Raw genomic sequence first — 22,247 nt, 5'->3', positions numbered from 1 at the left:
AACTGGCCCAGCTGTTTTCAGGTCCACACAGCCCACTACAACCCACATCTGAGGCTGCATAGCTGCTGCATCACCTCTTCCTAAAGACACGTGGAAGGGGATGTGGGCAGGAGTGAGCACACAGAGTTTAGCTTCCAAGACATTAATTTCTCTGTCCTTTGAACAATAATTGCAGTCATTGTGAACAAAGCAAAGGCTGTACATGCTCCAAAATGTTAATGAATGTTAACACCATAAGCAGTTAAATGCCCCTTTCATGGGCTCTGGAAAAATAAATGTGAAAGCATTTTTGACTTTCCATCTTAAATTGTCACAGATTAAAGCCAAAATTGTGCCATTTGTTTTTGTGTGGGTAGACTTCTGCAAATGTCAGGCAGTGAGGAGGCTTCTGCACCGATGTAGGGCAGAGCTGTATGAGGCAATATGAGAGATCCCAACCTCCAGTCCTACCACAGGACTTCAAGCACAGCCTCCACCTTTCTGTGTAGGGAGCACTTTCTTTCAGTTGAGGAGGCTGTTCACAGCACAGGAATTAAAATATGAGTACAGATCTCTGCAAGACCAGGTCTGAGGTGGTTATCTGTGCAAATGTGGCTGGCACAATGTAATTAGCAATTGCTGAAGAAAGAGTTTGTAGATACAATCACAGCCTTAACACCAAGGATTATGCAAGAAACCAGAGACAACAGGGGGATTCTTTTCCTTTTATTTTATTTCCCAGTGCAAGTATTATGAAAGGAGTCTACAAGTATTTTTTCATCATTTTCCCACAGTCACTTAGAATAATCTTCTGGAAGCATCAAACCGAAACTTCATTCCTTCAGGAAAAAATTGCCCACTCATGCATTTGTTTTGTTCTGTTCGGTTATCCATGTGAGTGCAGACAGTGCCATGAAATGGAGTTTGTACCTGACCTTGAGAAAGGTGAAATTTATTTGGGGAAAGCTTGTACAAAGGGTTAAATGGGTTGCAGATACCAAAAACAGGCAGTGAGATGTGAAGTCTGGCAGCTACAGAAAGTCCTCTACAGCAGACTAAAGCCTGCAAGATATATTTTCAAATCACCCAGGGAAAAATACTCATGCTCTTCTTCTAATATGGGTCAGTAACACTAATTAGCTGGAATTGTTTCTCATGATTGGTAACTCAGCAGTTCTCCTCCAGCCTCCTCGTCAGAGAATCTGCATAAAAATAGCAACAAACAGCCTCTGAATCCTTCTAAACACACATCAGGCTTAAATTCATCTCCCATGATGCTTCTCTGTGACAGTAGTGATGGCAGTGCCGATTAGATAGGGCTGGCACTTCGCACTGCGTGTCACTCCTCATTATCTGACGAGAGCCCCTGTGAGAGGCAGGTGCTGGGAAGCAGGAGACTAGGTGTGGTGTGTGTAATCAAGCTAAATCCTTTGCTACCTCTGCAGAGCAGTAGCAAACTACAGGCATCTCGCTCCTCTCCACAAACTCTTCCCTGACTTCACCAGGCTTGTCAGCCTGCAGGTTTAATGGCATCAATGGTGGCTGCAAAACTGCATGGCAGAGACCAGCATCACCATGGGTCTGGTCCACAGTCCTGTATTTAAGATGGTTTCTGTCCTCTGAGGAGCACATGCAGTCACAGTTACAAAGCCTTAAACCAACATGCAGAAGTCTCCCTCCCTCCTTTCTGTGTAGATGCTAAATCTTTTCTTCCTCAGTTTCAGTAGATCCTCTTAATTCCTCCTAATAGCTCTTACTCTCCCTGCAAATAAGCAAACAAATTTAGCAAGTGAATGCGCATAACAAGAATGCAAGGTGTAAGGCTCTGTGGCATGGACTGGATTTTAACAGTTGCCACGTTTAATACTTCTTAGCACGATAGTCAGTGCTCAACAATGTTGTTAGGGCTCCGGTAATGAGATCTGGTGAGCCTCGTGGAAAAAAGACAACCTTTTTATGTTGCCAACTATGAATGAGAACTTATTTGGACTTCCTGCACACTTTTAGAGACAAATTACTTCTCAGATCTAAAACGAGAGCACTGATTTGTTGGGAGATAGCCAGGCCATGCTGGGTGAGAAGCAGACACCTGGCTATGTGAAGTGATTCATGCACGCTGACCATAATGCCTAAAAGTGGTGACGGAAGAGTATGGTGGCATCTGGGGGTAGGATCTCTACAATGATCTGAAAGGAGGCTGTAGCAAGATGGGGGTCAACCTCTTCTCCCAAGTAACAGCAATAGGATGAGAGATAATGGCCTCAAGCTGTGCCAGGGCTGGTTTGGGTTGGATGTTAGAAAAAAATTTCTTCTCAGAAAGAAGGATGAGGCATTGGAACAGGCTGACCAGAGAGGTGGTGGAGTCACCCTCCCTGGAGGTGTTCAAGAAATGTGTAATGTAGCACTGAGGGACATGGTTAGTAGGCATGGTGTGATGGGTTGGTAGTTGGACTAGGTGATCTTAGTGGTCTTTTCCAACCTCAATGATTCTACGTAGGGCAGTACTCTAATGGTGGCTGTAGACAGCAACTGTGGCCACCCCTGTGCTGTCCTGACAACACGGTCACTTTGTGCATTCCTATACCGCAGACCATGGAATTCAGTCGTGGTGGGATGAAGCACCTCCAGGAAGACTCTTGCACTGCTGGAAGATGCACTCAAGTTCTTTTTGTATCTTTTGTCATACTAAACATATACCACTAAGGCTCATACTGTTGCTGTTTGGATTGATGTTTGTAGATTCGCCCCCCTCCCCTTGAAATAAAAGGATACTCCTCTCTCACAAAGAAGAGCAAGCCAGGGAGTGGCCTAGGGAGAAGACCTGGATTCCAACCCAGGTTGCAACCTCCTTGAACTGCTTAAAAAAGCAGCCTTGCGTTTTGTGCAATCAACTCCAGCTACTCTCTCTGTGTGCTGAGTCAGGCCTGCATTTTCGTAGAATCATTAAGGTTGGAAAAGACCACTAAGATAATCTAGCCCAACCGTGTAGAGGTAAATGACTACATTCAGTATAAGACTAGGTCTGTGCAACGGTTTAGAAAGAAGAAGGTGTTTCTGCAGAACTCTAGCTTGCCTCATGTCCAATTCTGTGGATTCTGAGGAACGTCTCCCCTCCCCTGCAAAAGGCTGTGGCCTTGCACTAGCTGGGAGGCAGGCATGATTTGGCAACAGCTGATTCAAACATTTCCCAGACCCTGGGGGAAAACATTTAGTCACACAAAAATCCCAGTTGGTTGCTTCATGCTTAAATTGCTACCCAGTGCAGCTGAAAAGTTAATTTGGGAAAAATGGCAGGATGACAAAGTAAAGAAAATATGGTTAAATGGCCTTTATTTTTAACAGTTGATGTCTGTGGTGGATGTAGTAATACTGGACATAACCCTCGTTTGGAGCTCTACCATTTGATCTTTGTAGTCATGGAGCATGTATTTCTGTGTACTGAACTACAAAACAGTAAAAAAATTCACTGCTGACTGTCTGCTCAGGAGGCTTGAGCAGGAAGAATGGTGGCAATTTCTCCATTTTCTTTTTCTAGGAATTAAATCTGGTCTTTTCTACTCTGTCCTCATTTGCTTTTCTGTATAAAAATTGTAACTACGCTGAGTTAACTTCTACTGTGCTAATTGCAATTGACCCACAAAAAGAATATTTCTTCTTTGGCATTTATTAGATGTCTCTGTTCTACCAGTCTTGCAGCCTGACCCATGAGCTGAATACCTTTGAGCTCCACTGAACTCCCGCCAGGAACATTGTCAATTATCGCATCCTTCTCAGGGTTGGAATCTGCTTCTTCTGTGTGTGTCACCACTGTGACACCAACACAATCTGAGCTTTTGGAAACTACACTTGAGCCTAGGCTGGTAGGAAGAGAAGTGAAAAGAGAAGGGCTAGTTCTGCACTAAGGCATATCTGTTACTGATCAAGCTGAAACTTGACTGCTGAAACAATCCCCAGGGAGGTATTATTGCTTCACTTTCCTGAAATATCACATGCAAGCAGATAGATTTTTCTGATGTCCAGAGGGGTAGTCCTGTCTATGAAGAACAGTTCACCATCATTATAGGAAGGCAGACAGGGAAAGCAGGCATATGGGTGCTCTAATGTACAAATCGTCAAGTAAAGCCCCTTTTCTACTGTTAAGGGGTGGAAAATAGAGATATTCACTACTCAAGTGGCATTTCACTGTCATATTGTGACCTTAAGGTGAATGTTTTTTGTGGACATGTGATAGAGATGTTCAAATGCTAGAATATAAGAAAAGTAGTCTACTAGTTCTGACTATGTAGGTAGCTAAGCCTCTTCTCCTGAGGCAGGACAACATGAACGTTTGATCATGCACAACCTGAAGTCTTTCTGCAGTTCCAGTGATGCTGTAGGCCCTTTACTTGGTTCTTGTGTGTAGAAAAAGTGTTCAAGTCTTGAAAACAAATCATGCTCTTTTCACATGAGAGTCAGCTTTAGAAGCTGACTGGATACACAAAGCCTCTTCCCACAAACAGATGTTTGGGATCTTACACAATGAACTGTGGTTCAGCATTCATTCTCTGTAGATGAGCAAGGAAATCCCAGAAAAACTGGGATCTGTCTGCCTTCATAAGCTCCTGGCATGGCCCATGCAAGCAGTGTCTCTGAATTTCTAGAGGCCTCTTATAAAGCTGCAGAAGATGAAAATGTAGATGACACCTATGAGAGAGCAGTGGAAAGAATACTTCTTACAGAAATTTTCTAAAACAATTCTCAAGACTAATTGCGCAAAGTGGTTAGAAAGGTGTGATAGCCATCAAGATGTGGCTACTGCTTCTCAGAGAAGACAGCGTGGATTGACTAGGGTCAGTAGAGTGTTCTGCCTACCAGATAGGTGAAAATGGTTGATAGCCATTGGCTGTACACAGGATTCCTGTGCAAGAAGCTGTGTGGAACAGGCCTCATTTTATGTACACAAAGAGCGAAGAGTGAACTGAAAGCCAAGTGAAGAGCTGCAAAGACTGACTAAACAGATGCACCTGATATGCTTATCAGAGACTTGTGCATCCCCACATGGATTTGGCTGGCCCATGGATGGATAGGATTTGGTGGTTAAACAAAGTAAAGTTCAGAGCATCAGTCAGACTGAGAACAGTCACATGTATCTGGCCTTTTCTTTATTCTGTCTTTTATTTTAGACCAAACAAGTGCAGATGTGCTGCATCCTTTGGAGGACTCTGACACAAGAACCACTTTCAAATCTTCCTCTCCGTCTTCAGGGCGGATGGGGAGGGAAGAGATGGACAATATAGCATTGTTGTTTGAGTGAAAAAGTAGCTGGAAATTGCTGTCTTCAGGGATGATTCGAAGTGCTGACTCACTGTGCAAAATTACTGTGCTGCGTAAGCTGACGACAGCATTGATAAATCCATGCAAAGGGACAGCTCAAACCCAGACCCATGTGCTGCAGCGCTCTCTGTACCCTACCCAGCTTCCCTTCACAGGCAGCTAAGAGGGTTTCACAGTCACTGGGTGTTTGTATATTTTGGGGTTTCCTGTCATTGCTATGGTAATACTTTAAATTTGCATCCTGAAACTTACCTTGTTCTAACCTTCTCATTGTCTAGACAGCCCATGCTGGAGGAGAGAAATTATACATGCTGTAGAAGCTGCAGCCTGAATTCCTGGCTTTTTTATAGAACCAGGCAAACAGAAAGCACTTGTCCTACTTTCTAGTCAGCAAGTTGAAATTCTGCATGTTTAATTATAAATCAAATAATTGACTACAAAGCTATTGTAGTATGGCCTTCCATGCTGTTGATGGTTTTAATTGTGAACTGTTACATGACGTGCTTCAGTAACAAAGAATGAGCCCTGAAGTAGTGGAGAAAATGTCCTACTTTGACTCTATTTTTACAGTTGAGATGCAGGAAATTTTCCGGCATTTTATTTCTCTCCGTGATGGACATGAACAAAGGAACCAGAGGCCACACAAGATGGAAATCAGGACTAGGGCAATGGTTCATTTGCCCAGTGTTCCTGGGGACAGCCCAGGAACTTGCTGCTGCCCATTTCTGCTGCCCCTTTTTTGGGGCCCACCCCGCTGATGGTCATGGCTCCCCTTTCTGATCTCCAGAGAGGAGCTTGAATGGAGCTCAGCCTGGTGTTGGGGATTAGACAGACTGTGTTGTGTGCACTGAGGGCCTTCCTCACACCAAGCAGGACCCCTGGCTCTGTGGGGTGGACTAGAAGGTGATGCCAAAGCTCCCAAACCCCTCAGTGCTCATTGTGCCCCTCACTGAATGAAGAGGTAGGCACACCTTTCTCCTCACCCCTGTCACAACAATCCTTTTGGCTCTCACCCCTGTAAAGCACCTTAACATAACAACCCTGGATGCCAGGTGCTGTAAGGGGAGTCCCCACAGGAGGCCCTCCAGCAGTGCCAGGCCCTGGGCTGACACATTCTGACTCCTCTGAGAGATATGGGCACCAGCTTCTGCTGAGTGAGACCTTTGTTTTTTGTTCTCCTGCCGTGCACCTCACTGAAGTGCACTGTCTTCTCAGTAACCTCTTTGTAGGTACTGGCTATTGAATGGGAGGTTGTGGAGCCATGCTGCTGCCAGAGGAGCATGGGACAAGAGGCAACAGGCAGGGATTGCTGCAAGAGCCTTGTATCATCAGATACAAGGAAAAAAATGTCACAGAGAGGGGGGACTGAATCTTGGATCAGGTTTCCAGAGAAGCTGTGGGTTTTCCATCCTTGGATATGTACAAAGCTGAACTTGTGAGGTCCCCTTTGACATGAATTTGGGGAGGATTATATAACCTGGAAAATTTTCATAGGGCAGAGTGAGGGTGTTTTCACTGAATGGTGTCTCTTTGGCCGTGAGAAAAGGAACAACTTATGCACAGCTTAACAGGCAGCAGCCCCTCCATCACTTCCTCCAGTGGTCCTGGCTGCTCTTTTCCACTCATCCATCTATTTCTGCCCTCCCCACCCAACATCCCACCAAGCTGTGAAAGATTATCTAGAGGAGGATTTTGAGAGGGTGCTTATGTGGCATCCTGAGAACATTGGAATGGGGAAGATGAATGATATTTTCCCTTAGTAACCTGAACCAGGAAAAATTCTCACTTGGGCTGAAGCCAGGATCCACTGTGGGCTCAAGTGGGACGATGAGTGCTGATGAAGAAGGGACATGAGTTCTCTGGTGACCCAGGAGGAGGAAGGGTAGGAGACAGGGCAGTGTGAGCTGCCAGAAATGTCTCTGAGGTAAAGGCAGATAAGAGCAGGTATAGCTTCAGTAGCTCAGGAGAAGTGAGGCGGGAAACAGACTGTGAGTTGTGCGGCCAGAGCTGCACAGAGACTTGTTAGTAGGAGAGAGAAACTGCAAATCTCTTAAAGTGATTTTTTCTCCCTTCCTGCCCTCAACTCATCTCATCTCTGTGAATCAGTCCCCGCCTAAAAGGCCCTCTCAGAAGAAGCTGTATGCTTATTTCTTTCTTTTCCTTGAAAATAAATCTTGAAACTTATTGCCAGAATGGACTGCAGAAAGCTCTCTCCTTCACCCACGGACAGGAAAATCTGGGGCCTTTCTTTGTTGAATGCAGAGGCTGAGCAGGGCCAATTACCTGAAGTGACCAAGTAGTGCTACAGAGAGTCTTTGGGCAGAACAAATGTAAAATCCTCCAAGTCGGCTATGACATCTTTCAGGCATATTTAGTCATTGATGCTGAATATCCCCAGCTGTGCTAAACTGTTAAGCTGTTGAGTTTCTGTTTGCGAGCCACTGTCAAAAAGTAGTCTAAAATAGTCTTGCTGTGCCTGCTCTTGCCTAGCATTGCTGAGGGAAATGAAACTTAAAGCCTGGACTGATTCAAGTTTCTTGGAAAAAAAAAGCCCTCCATCACGCCAGTGCTGTGTTCCAACCTTTGTGCTAGAGCAGCTTCTCTTTAGCAGCAACCAAAGGCTGTGAATCCATGTGCTGAACTCCTTTAACAGTAACAAGTGAATGCTGCTTTATTGTGCAATGGAGCACTTCCTGAACCTTGCTATGTTAAGTGTTGTTTGCACAATAGCTCACCTCTGTGCTCAGGGAATTGTTTTGGTCTTGCATTCTTTTAAGTAATGAGAGATATTGCTTTTCCTTTCTCAGGTGTAAAACAGCAGTTTCTGGGCAGCATTGGCGAATCATAGAATGGTTTGAGTTGGAAGGAACCCCTAAAGGCCATCTAGTCCAACTCCCTGCAGTGAATAGGGACAGCTACAGCTCAGTCAGGGTGGCTCAGAGCCCCGTCCAGCCTGACCTTGCATGTCTCTAGGGATGGGGCACCCACCATCTCTCTGGGCAACCTGTGCCAGTGCTTCATTACCATTATGCTGGCCGCTGTGTTGTGTGAAGAACTGTTGCTGTGATGTCTATAAATAATTACAGAAATCTTTGTTTATTAATCTCTGATTATAATCCTAAGTAATTTAGATGGAAATTAACTGCTTTGCTTACAATTGTGGTCAACAGCCAGGCTGGCCCTCAGCATAGCAGTGCTGGCTATTATCCCTGGCAGCTTGGCACTGTTAGGCCTCTTGTAATCTGGCACACCTTGCTAGAGACTCCTCAGCTGAATGTTGACTCTCTGCAAGGTGCAGGGCCTGCCCATACCAGGCTGGGTGAAACCTCTCCCTGCTCAGCTGGGACCAGGTATCCCTTGTCCCAGCAAAGCTTCCCTGAGGGAGCTGTTGCTAGAGGCTGAGGCAGACCTGTCCTGCCTGTAGAGCATATTTCCTGCTCTCCCACTGCAACAATTCCATTTGCTATTTTGCTATTTGAAGCAGAGTTTTGTAAAAGCATCTTCAAATTCTTGATTTAGTAAATTATTTTCCTGCTTTGTTTAATGTTAAATAACTTAAGTTTTAATTGTATGTATACAAGAAAAAATAATGGTGAAAATGCAGTGTTCCCTATTGTTGTTAAGAAGACTATACTGTCTCTACAGTATACATCGCTAATTATCCGCTGTGTGCAGACAAAAAGAACTGAAGACTGTTGAGGCCATGTCCTGTGCAGCCCTCCCTCAGGGGTGCAGCAGCAGAGACAAATGGCTGTGCTGCTTGGAGGGCAAGGCGAGCACAGGAATTGAAACCATTCAAGTACCATTCTGCATTACAGATACCAATCTCTAATGGACTAATTCGTAATTACAGACCTGTGGTACAGGCATACGAAGGCATTGTAAGGAACAGCCACCCTGAGACCATCAGCCCTGATGAAGCAGATGCCTAAGCTGCAAACCTTTTGGTGCCTAGTAGGGTGAACCAGGGGATCAAGTGGTATGGGGCATTTGTGGTCACCCAGAGCAAAACTTTTTTCTTCAGTAGGGCATTGCCAGGGTGTCTTCTGAAGCTCTCAGGCCAACCTGCCTTCTGCGTGGTATATGGGAACTGCTGGGTCACAGCCTGAACCAGTGATTGAGCACCTGCTGAAGGAGTGTGTCCAGCCCTGGGAGCACACGTGGAAGCAATTCACTTGTGCCACCACTCCCTAACCTCATTTAAGAGCTGGCAGCCACAAGGAAAGCAATTCTACTTGAAGATTGCCTCCTTTGGGAGTTTCCAGGGAGCCCTGATCCTCAAAAAGGGGTAAGCTATACTTTTTTTTGTTACTGGATTGTGACCAGTACCTTTCTTGGGTGACCCAAAAACTGGTTAAAAGCAATTACGTCTGCTGCCTATCCTTATACACAGTGATCAACATCATGAAAACTTCCTAAGTATTGCTGGTGGGAAGGCAGTTCTTATCAGGGCTGGTGCTCCTGAGTGTCAAGCTGATACACCAGTGGCTGAGGACACTTCAGCAAGTTAGACACGCTTGTTGTGCTCTACCAGAGTGTAGAAAATAAGGATTCATTAGCTTCCAAGAGCACTGCTCCCTAAAAAGTCAAAGTCAACAGGAGTTCACAGTTGGGGCTTTATTGTGCAACGTTCTTGAAGGCCTCAGATATCCAGGGAACTGGAGGACATAATTTCTGGTATTTTCAGTCCGAGGTAACATTCATGCAGGTTAAACTTGAAGCATCAGTTCTCAGTTGGGCTTTAACTTCTCCTTCAAATTTGAAGAAAGGAGTTGTGTACCCAATGACTTGCTCATTCTTCCAAGGCTGGTCAATAGCTCTAACAAAACATACTTCTCTGCCCCAAAACTTTCTGTCCTTAAAGACAGAACAACAATCCTATTAAAGGGTTGGTTGTTTTGCAATTTAGTGTGCAGAATTTTTTTTTTTAAAAAAACAAAACTCTCTTGCACTTTCTGTGAAAACATGATGGTGGGAAGTAGTGATCAGAAACACAGGCTTCCACACATCACTCTGCAAAAATCACATTAAGTCTTGTAATAAATGGGCTTGACTGTTCACAAATTCTTTTATATATTGGAGCATTTTCCACAAAATCCCCCTGCTGGGTATTTAAAAGCAAATTTACAGAATTTCTGAGTGTTTGGATTTGATCCAAATTGTGCTATTGAGATATAAGGCTAAAAAAAAATCCACTGCTGTTTTATCTTACACCGATAATATGATCTAATTTGATTGTTATTTTTTTTCCCCCTGAAAAATTAGCCTGGCAAAAAAGGAGTTGAAAATAGATCATTGGAGCCAACTGAAGTAGGTTCTCCTTAACAAAATAAGCTCTTAATTCCCTAGGCAACTGCCAGAGCTGGGAAGGAAACACGGTAACAATTTGTGAAGGCTGAGCCTGTGAAGAAAAACATGCTTTTTTTTCCACACATGGGCACTGAACTGGTGCTTGCTTGAAGTTTGGTCACCAAACTTGGGAGCAGTGCAGAAAGGCTGTTTCCAGATAGGAATTCCTTGATTTCCTGCTCTTAGCCAAGCTTAGTGCTGTTCTTGGGAGCTACGCGACAGCTCGGAAACAATCAAGATATGCTGAATAAATCTTTCAGAATGCTTTATGTGGAAATAAATGATGAAAAGGATACCTGCCCTTCAAAGATGTTTGCTTGTGCATTAAATATTTTTCGTTGTCTCAGGAGAGCCCAACAAGCACACAGGCCTGTGCATATGGTCTGTCAAAGCCCCATGAACTCTGTAATGAGCGTTCTTGGTGGCTGTATGGGGATCAGGCCAGCAACCACACTTGTGCTTCAAGGTGAAATGAGTCAGTCCTCATAGGAAACCCGACTTTCAGAGTGTTTTCCTGTGAAAATTTCCTTCAAAACTTTACTCTCTTCTTTTGACCACCCACTCAGCCCCCTCTCCCTTGTGCGTGTATGTGCTACTAGCACAGTTATCCAGGGCCTGCAGGAGTTTCACAGAAGTGAGAAGCAGGAGAACACCTGGCAGCAAAGATATTTCCTGTAGGGATCTCTGCACTCCATTGGTCAGTTGCTGTTCAACGAGTTCTGATCTGCAGCTCCCTACCAAAAAGACAAAGTAACAAAAAAAGTTATGATTTCCTGGAAGAGGAAAAATATATATATCCTTCTTGTGAAGGGGAGGAGCTCAAGCACAAAACACGCATCTTGCAGAAATTATTTATTTTCCTCAGCGGTAGGGAACTGCGCTTCTGAAAATTCTGGAAGAAAATTCAGACTGTGTAGGTGTGCACAGAGATGAATCTTCCACCCTCTTCTAATCTACTTGACAGCATCTGCAGTGCAGCTTCCCACACTGCACGCATGCCTTTGCTTTGGTTGCTGGAAACCCTGTCCCTGTGTGGGTGCACTTTCTGAAAATCTCCTGCTGGAGCCTTTGTTCTCCAGTTATTCTGTCACCAAAGCCTCACTGGTGTTAGACAGAAAGGCAATGTCTTGAAGGGGACAGACTCTCTAGCAGGGTCTGTTATGACAAGAGGAAACTAAAAGGGGAGATTTAGATGGACAGAAGGAAGGATTTTTTTTGCAGTGAGGGTGGTGAGTCGTTGGCAGTGGTTGCCCAAAGAGGTGATGGATGCCCCATGCCTGCAGACACCCCAAGGTGAGGCTGGACAGGGCTCTAAGCACTCTTAGGGGGCTGTAGGTGTCTCTGTTCACTGCAGGGGAGTTGGACTACATGGCCTTTAAGTGTCCCTTTCAACTCAAACCGTTCTGTGATCTTCAGGGAAAGCTCCTGAGTGCGTCATCTTCTTGAAGCAGGACAGGTCAGAGATGGACTAGGACTTTTTTCTGTATGAGTTATTCTCATGGTTTGTTTCACGGATCAGAAATGCATATTATGGCACAGCATTGTAGTTTAGGGGGCAAGGTGCTGGTTGCATGTTCTCCATCGGTCCCATTCCCTACTGGGGTCAGTGGGAGATAAATACCCTTGCTTTTCAAGGCAGCTTGGGCAAATCCTACCAAGTTAGCTGGAAAGGTGTGAAGACACAAGTCTATTTATCGTGCTAGGGTCACTGAGTTGGTATTTGCTGAAGTGCTGTGACGAGTCCATTTAACTGGCTCCATAGCAAGCTGCAGCTGGCAGCAAGAACAATAGGGCAAGGTCTGATGTGGTTTGTGTGTCACTACCTGTCTGCTGGCCATCTCTTTCCTGTGCTGAGCCATCAGGTGACCATCTGTCTGTGGAGAGCAAAGTCTTCTTGTGTCAAATTGTAATGCTCAAAGAGAAAAAGGCAAGAAACTGTGAGCTAAAGTTGTGCTGCACTGAAAGGAACAGACATGGTGTCGTAAGGCTTAGTGATTATATCTTACAACATTTCTCTCACACTGTTAATAGCCCAAGTGCACACTTATGTCCCAGTAACAGTGAAATAGCTTCTACCCCATTTGCAATATAAGCTACGTGCCACAGATTAAAGCTGCAGGCACCTGGGAAATCTTTTTATCTGCTTGTGCCTTCAGTACCCAACGTGCCCATTCCAAAGCCATGCAGCAGCACCTTTTGCCTCTGAAGCAGCAGGATGCTGTGGCATTCATAGCCTCTCCCTCCTACTCCACTTGAAAGGGATTTTAGATGGGTAAGACCAAAGCACTTACTGCAAATCACTTCTAGGGTTTCGTTGGCTGCAGTGCGGGTCTCTCCGCTTCCCTCCCTTGTCATTTCAAGCTCTCTGTGATCTGTGTGGTCTGACTCAAATCTCCAAACCACAGGAACAAATCTGGGGAGAGTACTAGTCCCTGGCTTTTCTGCGTGTCTCCAGAATCTCCTTGTTGTGTGCTTTTACAATTACAATTCTGTGCTGTGCTCAAGTCTCACTGGTTGCACTTCTGAACAATGTATGTAACCACGTTTTCTACTTTCCATTTTTCTGTTCTCTCTTAGAGCAATCATTTTTATTTATTTATTTATTTTTTTAATGAATGCTGATTATCTCCCCCAAGTTAGTCTGGAGAAGACTGCGAAGCAGAGATGCCTTTGAATTTGCCAAGATGAGTGACGCTGAGTGCCCAAGTGGATCAAGCTTTGAAAAGTCTGAAAGGCTTCCAGAGGACAGGTGCCCAGCACATTCTCAAAAAACTGCAGGAATGCACCAAACTTTGAAGCATTCGGAACTGCTGGTGACTGCCTTAAACTTTAGCATATGCACATGCCAAAGGCCCCTTGCTGTAGTACATGCCACAGGATATGTTGCGCTCTATGTAATATAAATCTTGCAAACTAGGTTTGAAGGGACTGTGAGAGATAGTCTTGCTCTGCATTTCTCAGAGTTTCTCACTCGTGCTTCTGCTCAGCCCTGTAGGGCTTTTGTGCCTCACAGGCGAGGGCTGGTTGAGTGGTTCAGAGCACCTCACTGGCATCCCGCAGGTCTGATCCCTTCCCTGCCCAAGAGCAGGATCAGCATATACCTAAGCCATCCACAACAGATGTTCGCCTAAGCTGTCCTTCAAAAACAAACAAAAAATGATGGCGATATAACAGTCTCCCCAGCCAATCTACATAGTGATTAATCATCCTTACTGTTAGATTTTGTTTTCGTTTTTATCCTAAATCTCTTATGTGATCATCTAAGCCCATTATTTCCCATCCTGTCATCAGTGAACATGAAGAACAGAAAATATTCCTTCACATTTGCAGGTAACTTCGACTTATTTAAAGGTTGCCTTTGTCTCCCTTTTAGTGTTGTCTTCTCTAGACTAAACAACTTTATTTCCTTCAGTCTTTCTTCATAAATTACATTTTCTAGATCTCTAATTGGTTTGGTGGCTTTGGAGAACAGGATTTGGGTCATTGTTTTTTTTTTCTTTTCCTTAAAAAGCATTTGAAATGAAACAAAATATTCCAACTGAGGCGTTAACAGTCCTGTGCCGTCCAAGGGTATGTCAAACAGCTTACAATTGGTGCTCCTTGTGCTCTACCCCAGAATGATACAGCAGGATCTTGCTGGCTTCTTACACCACAGTTTCCCCTTTTCTGGATCCTTTTCTGCATTCTGGCACTCTCTCATGGTGTTATACATCAATCCCCTCTTCATATGTAAGCCTTTTGCCACCTGAATGACAGCAAGACAAATGGAAAATGTGGCATGAAGGGCGTAGCATCTCATCTTCTGACAGATGCAGCGGAGTGGGATCCCCCCCAAGCCTGTCTCCAGTACTGTGACCTGGCTCAGGGATTTCAGAACACCATGTGAATGCCTCCCTCTCCCAGCACAAGGCACAGGTCTGTGGTACATCTATTCCTGGCCCTGTTCCACTGATTATCCATTGTCTGCTTTCCATGCACTTCCCCATGATGTTCTCTCTTGCCATGGGGGCTCGGCTCTTTGAAGCAGGAACCAGCCATATGTTCTCCCCCTGTGCGGTGCCTGATCCATCCGTTCTTGATCCATGATTAAAGATCCTGAATGTAGGGGCAATAAAAATAACGTGTCTCTACAACTGGGAAGCTCCTGTTTGTAGCAAAATGGGAAAGGAGCGGGTTTTATGGGTGTGTTAAACTTTCCTTTTGTGGCTCTAAAAAGCATAATTGAAGGCAGCTTTTAAAATTGAACTGCTATTTCGTTAGGAAAATACTCTTTTGCTGAAGAGAATGGTGCATTCCTGTCTGTAAAAATGTCACATTTTCACCTGGGGCATATTCATGGAAATTAAAACTTTGCTTCTTGTTGTAAATCTTTGTAAATTTTCATGAATTTGCCCTAGGTGAATATGTGACATTTTTACAGACGAGAATGCTCCAGTTTTGCTGAGAGAAGGAAAAAGGCAACTTTCTGTTTGTGAAAAGTATCTATCCCTTTTATTGGGGGGGAAAAAAAAGAAAAAGAAAAAAAAACATGGAGTTCAGAACTCCCAGGGCTGCATTCCCCACCTTCTGATCTCCTTTGTCACTAACCACTGTGCTCAAAGGTGAAGAGTGAAACTTTGCCATGTGCTGAGTTTACAAATGTACTTCAAGAAAATGACTGCTTTTGTGGTTGAACGGGTTACTTTACCATTAAAATGTCAGCTTTGATGGCAGTAATATTGTTATGTATTCAGTGGTTATCATGAGCCAGCTACTGCAACCCTAATTCTTTCGAAGTCTCCACTAAAATTGCTTCAAGAAGCAACTTATTCAAGAAGGAAACTATCAAATAATGTCATTTCGTAATAAAAATAAAATAAAAGGTTAGTGCTTTCTGTTAGCTTTTTTCCAATTCAGTCATTGATTATTCAGCCTGTCTCAGACACAGTGCAATCAGTTGAACCTATACTTCCAAAACAGCAAAAGGAGAAGGAGAAGACTTTCAGATTTGGGTTGCATGGGTTTGGCTGTCACTTATAACAAAGTGTCCTTTGTCACCCCATTTTGTCTTGTCTCCCTGTGGAAGAGGAAAAGGAGATGACCACAGTGATGTGACAAAGAAGATGGTTCCCCTGGGATGCACTTGGATAGTTCTTCTCTGACAATCTGGTGCCATTAATTAAGATATCCTAGTTCTGGGTGGACTCTCAGAGTTTTCATCAGGTTCAGTAAGTCTTTCACACCTCAAAGAGTTAATGCTTGTAATCTTGACCCACAGCAGAAAACGTGTGGTCACTTCGTCAGGGAGAGGAAAAAGATTTGTTCATGTAGCCCCTGGAGGAGACCTGGCAGGTCCCTCCATGAACCAGCAAGTCAGAAAATATTGATTGCTTCCATCTGCTGAGGAGCCTTTCCTGCCCACTGGAGATGTCCCCTCTCTTTCCTCTTCATCTAACTCCAAAAAACTCTTAATTTTGCTCCAGTCTGAAAGAAGCAGGGGTGTCCCAGTTAAAGGATGGTTGCTTCAGTTCTTTGCTGCTTTTCCACCCTCCTTCCCTCTACTGCCTTGGTCAAAGATGATCAGCTTGATCAGCTGCACAGCCAGAGCTAGCAGCTCCTGGGGAGGCAGGGGGAGCCTGAGCTGTCCTGGGTACTGGTGAGTACTGGGTAGCCAGTGAATGCACATCAGCCTCTCCCTCTTCTTCTCTGTGGGCTACTGTACAAGCATTGTGTGATACTGGATTGGACTGGAAATGAAAAGTCAAAATGGACATTACTGCTTGTTGGAGATGTCTCTGTTTTCATCCATGAACACATCGAGGCAGGGAAAGTTTTACTTTGCAGTTGGACTGTACTGAAGCTGTAATAGCCACCATTTCTCCGCATTGCTTGAGGAGCTGCAGCACCAGTCTGTTACAGATCCTGACTTTCACAGTGTAGATGGATGAGGCCATGGAAAAAATGCATTATTATTTTACTTGAATAGTTTAAATTTCCCAGTACCAAATGCCCTAGGAGTCTTTGCAATTAATCTTACAACACAAGAATAGTGACCACCCAGCAGTAGTGCACATAAATCTGTTAGGCTGTATGCACACTCAGCCTGCCAACAGCAGTAAATAAATGCTTGTAAGTGAACTCCCACAGTAAATCAAAGCTACAAAAAGGAATTAAAAAAAAAAAAAAAAAACCAACAACCCCCAAAACCCAACAAACCACCACCAAAAAAAAAAAGACTTTTCCCCCTTGCTTCTGGAGTGTATCATCAACCTCTCTCTAAAAATACCCTGTTGAGTGTCTTCCACGATTGTCTGTAAGGTTACTGAGTTCAAGTTATTTTGGAGCAAGGCAGCATTTAGTGAAAGGTGTGTGTTGGCTGGCAGATGCTGCAGGATCAGATCCCAAGGTCCAAACCAGGCCCTGCACATGGGGCAATCTTGCTTTGAGCTCCTGGTGACGCTTGCCCAATCCCATGGAGATAAGCTCCAGGGCTTTCCTGTGTCCCCCAGTTGCTTTCTCTTTCCTTTCTGCGCAGGATAAAACCATTTAGCTTTGGTCTTGGCCTCAGCCATGATCTGGGTTGGAAATCTGAGTGGGATCCGCTGTTACGACAGCATTGACTTTGGCAGTCCAGTATTCCCTATAAGGATTGATGGCTCTCCCTGCTTATTTGGCACCAGATCCCTCCTCTCAAGTGTCATCATATTCATCCTCTTGGGGTAAATGGGCTCAGATCCAGCAGTAAACATACAAAGAAAAACATGAGGTATGCTGAACATTTTATATTATCACAATTATTTAAAAATTATTTCTTTATCTGGAAAGGCTTAGCTCATACTCAGCATCTGGTTTTGGGTCAGCTCCTACTTTTTCTTTTCTGTTTTCAAACCAGTTTTCCAGCTGAGTAGACAGAGGAACAAGCCTAGACCAAACGATTTGCCAAAGGTCACACAGAGAATCAGAGGATTTACAGGGAAATTTGCCCTGGCTTCAGTCAGCAATTCATGTTGTCTCTGTTTGGGTTTGCTCTGACACTAGGGGTTCCTGATTCAGCCTTGCCAGTTCATAAGCCTTTCTCATGAGTCTGTTAATATTTGCTGCCTCTCAGAAAGCCAACTAATTGTTTAAGAATTTCAGACTTGTATGAATTAAGCTTCTAGCTGTGGTGACAGCAGAACAAAAATAACTTAGAGCAAAAGAAGATTGGTGTATCTTCTCAAGGCTTAGAAACTGGAGTAAAGTTGCCATTCTTTTTAAAAAAGCGTAATTTTCTAGCCTGATTCCTGATCTTTGGAAACTAGCCTTGTGTTTTGTGACTACTTGGGGCTCTCTTCCTGTTACTGCATTATTAATACCCCTGAGTTTCCCTATATCTTTTATCCTGAGTGTAGTGTTTTGCTTTTTTCCCCTCGTATTTGACTTTTAATTCAAAGATGTTGCTCTACTTTTCTTTTTCAACTTCTGCTCAAATTTAGACGGTATTTCTCTTGACATTATTTTTAAATTGGAAAAATTTTGTTTTGATGTTTATATAAATTTATTTCTACTCAGTGGGTTCCATGTGTCTTCTTCGCTCACAGATTCCAGAAAATCCTTAACCTGTACAAGATGTCAGGATCTCCAGACATACTTGCTAATCCCTTGCCATATATGAGATATACAGCTGCTCTAAACTTCTGAGAGTGAACATGGTGCTCAGGATCATACTTTTGGATAATCCAGTAAGCCAGGCAGCTTCAGGTACCAGTATGATGGAGATCCCTGTGCTAAGACACAAGTTTTTCACAAAGATAAGGGGATTGAGTTTAAATTGAATCTTCCAGCAACAACTATTTTTGGTTATAGTCAGAGCTGCACCAAGTTAGATATAGATTTCAGCTCAGTGTCTATGCAAAATACACTGGCAGGCTTGAAACTGCCCGTTTGCCCTGTGAACATTGCATAATAACCTTCCATCCCCCTTCCTATGCAGATGCAGACCTTAACATCCCTGCAGTGTTAACTGCCTAGTATAGCATGTAATTATATACAGAGAATTATCCCTACACTATGATTAGCCAAATGCATTCATATGCATGTGAATTACTCTTTGTGCTGACACAGTGAAAGGCTGGAGGCCGCTTTTTTCTCGAGGGGATGGAGAGGAATGTGCTTGTGTGGTCCTCCAGGGGTACCCCACTAATGGGAAACGTGCTCCTTGCATCTCGTCTGCCTGAAGCAGGGAAAGCAGCTGGAGCTGGAGATGCGCTCAGGGTGCATGCCCTAAGCACCACCAGCTCTCAGGCTGCATGCTACGTTGCTGTTAAGGAGACAATGAATTATTTTCTCTTCTTGTGTCCGGCAGTCTCCATGCAAGGGTCTTCAGGCCTGGTAATGACATGAAACATTGATACACATGGGAGGGTCTGAGCCTACAAAGTCTATTCAGTGAGTGGCATGTCAGCTGCTGAAGAAGAGAGAAATACCAAATTGGAAAGTCCTAAAATTCACCTGATGGACCCATAAGGCTTTACTTGCTGCACCGGAGAAAGATGCTCTATCTTGGCATCCACAGCTTCAGCTTCCTACTCATCTTGCAGCATCTTTTACTGCTTACCCAGGATAGGAGGGGAGAGGCTTTTTCCAAAAGCAGTTTTATCATTTTCCTGCCACACAGCTCTTATGGAGGAGTTGACACAGAGAGCTTTGATGTTCTCTTGCCCAGGAGGTGAAACAGGCTATTCTTTCTGATAGTCCTGGAAAAATAAAACTCTTTCTACAGAGGGCCCAAAGCTGTCTATCAGGACTGGCAGCTGCTGCTTGTGCCTCCTTGCTAGCTCAGTCTCCTTGGTGCCATGGAGCTCTGACTGGATTCTCTGCTAGCTGGCACATGCAAGGAAGGAGATTTGAGCCTTGCAGGTCTGACCCGGGGTCTTTCTCACAAGGGAGTTAAGGAGCATGCAGCTTTTTCAGAGCACGGTAGTTCTTTTTTACTTGGATTTTAAAACCTGAGGGTAGTCATTAGGGGGGGAACATTTGTTGCAAACTAAGAGAAGATTGTGCAGCACAGTGCCAGTACAAGTATGGAAAGTTGTGGTGGCATTGCAGCATTGTCTTGTGGCAGAGAGGATGCCCCTGGGTGTGCAGCTGTGCTCATTCTGCTGGAGCTTTGCAATTCCAGGTGGCTGTGTATGGGCAAGCCCAAGGAATCAAGCCTGACTTCATTGTGGTGGTGAAAGTCTGCAATAATTTTAAGTAAGTTGCAGGGCTGCTATAAATTTCCCCCATAAGTGTTTTTTCCTTGGTCACTTCCTTAATGTTGTAGTGAGGCCAGGAGTTCACAGTTGAACATTATTAAAATATTAAGTATAATTTTCTGCTGTATTTAACTCTTTGGAAAGAGTGTGCAGGAGATGGCATGCCATGTGAAATGTAAATGCATGTATTCCAGGGCAAGCTGCTTCTCTTAGCATATGGTGTTCCCTGAATAGTGTGCCTGGGGGTTATGTCTTTAATTTAAAATCTTTTTTTTGTTTTGTTTTGTTTTGTTTTGTTTTGTTTCTGGTCCACCCTTGCTAATTAGCAGACTAATCACCAGCAGCCAGCTACTACAGGCAGGAGCAGAAAAGAGGAAGTTTTTAAGCTACAGACGTAGCAGCCAGATCTGTGTAACTTTGTTGATCTGGAAAAATTTCAGATGTAAGCAAAGGTGCTGAGCACACAAATGCTGATCTGTATCTATCAATGCAGGATATAGCATTGCAGGCACGTGAGAGAACTGTGCAGTCAAAGCAAATAAATGCTCACAGAATGAAAGCATTCCTTGTGTGCCTGTTCTCTTATGGCACATTCATCCAGCTCTGGCCAAGGACCCTTATCACAACATAGGTCACAGGGGACTGGGTGTACTGAGGGATATTTCCACCACTGATGCTGGTGTGTGACCAGAGGTGCCCACAGCTCTTAGCCACTCTCCCTGGCTACTTCTCCCTCATCCTCTGGTCACCTTCTAGCTCAGACTGAAGCTTCTTGACCCCTTCTCCAAAGGTAAATGATCCACAACTATGAATATGCAGTGCTAAAATAACTGAGCAGTTATTGAGGACTCTGGAAATATGGATAAATTGATTCAGCATGAAAAGCAGTATATTAATATGATTTACATTATTCATACAAATGGTCTTATGTTCATTAAATTTCTTTTTAAAGTGGAGTGGTTACCTCTCTAGGACTTTCCAATATATGTAGTGAGAAAAGAAACAGGTGATGTAGAGATAATTGATTGTTGTGCTTATCACGCTTCTTTGCAAAGACTTCACAATTACTTTGAAAATACCAGAAGAGCTAGTACTTGTCACAATTTTTGATGAGTCAGTATTTCAACAAGAAGAAGCCATTCCTTTCAATTTTGTACATTAAATACTGAAGGGAAATCACAGAAGCACAGAACTGTAGGGGTTGGAAGGGACCTCTAGAGATCACCTAGTTCAACCTTCCTGGCAAAGCAGGCTCCAAATGAGTGTCTACATGACAGATCCACCATCCAAAGAACTTCTCCTGCAATGACAGTGAAAGAACAAACACAGTTCCACTTATGCTTTTACCATGGACTCCCATGGGCTTCCGTCTTGCAGAGAAAAATACTTTGGTGAGCATCTTCCTTCCTGAGGGCTTCCTGTCATGGGGTTAGTTCAGCCTTCTCCTTCCTCTGGGCCTTGGAGAGACCAACATAGAAGAGCATCACAGAGACAGTCTCCTTACCCCACAACCACCTATTCCCTGGATGCCAGAGGGGCTTTTGGAACAGCTCTGGTTTTGCACAGATTTAATATGGATTACATAGAACTGTGGTTTTCAACTTTTTTTTGATTTGTTGTCCCTGAATAATTTGATATACTGATATAAACCCCTATGTGTCAGACAGGCATTTATGTAGACACAGGCTTGTTTTTCTCAGTGCATTCTCCTAAATCTTTGGTAAGTCTTGCAGGCCCAACAGAAGTGAAAAGCTACTGAAAATATTTCCATTGCTGTCATATATATGGTTGGACTGGATGATCTTGTAGGTCTTTTCCAACCCAGTTAATTCTGTGATTCTATATAGACAGCATGAGGTGGGCTCTTTGGTTGGGGTATAACTCCCCTTACATGTGATCAGACACTCAGTGCTGCTACACATATGGTTGGTTGTTGTTGTTGTTGTTTTAATGAAAACTTTTATTCAGAAAAGACTGTGGGGCGTGTTGCAGGAGTTTTGCTAGTAGCAGAAGTTTGCTTGCTTTGGTGGCCCATTGGAGACATCTTCTGAGTCAAAGTGGGTCCCAGGGAACCATTGGAGATGTGAGCTAAGATACTGCAGGGAAGACATTGCCTGCATCTCCCCTGAGCACCCGTCCTAAAGGAGTGGTGCTTCTGTGCACACACAGAAACTCTGCATTACTTCTGAGATCACCAGCAATATGTCAGAGGGTTGCACAGCATAGGAGTGATGCTGGCACAAGAATTGAAGCCAAGTGCCAGAGAAAAGGATGGTGGCACATGAACGGGGATCATTTAGGAACCAATAAGCACCCCAGAAATACAGAAAATCTGCCTGAGTACTGTTATAGGGCCTTTTCCTTCAGTTTGATGCTGGTCTTCACCATAGT

Source organism: Numida meleagris, chromosome 1 (assembly GCF_002078875.1).
Source record: "Numida meleagris isolate 19003 breed g44 Domestic line chromosome 1, NumMel1.0, whole genome shotgun sequence".
In the NCBI taxonomy this organism is placed as follows: domain Eukaryota; kingdom Metazoa; phylum Chordata; class Aves; order Galliformes; family Numididae; genus Numida; species Numida meleagris.
Note: the sequence above shows the minus strand (reverse complement) of the source record.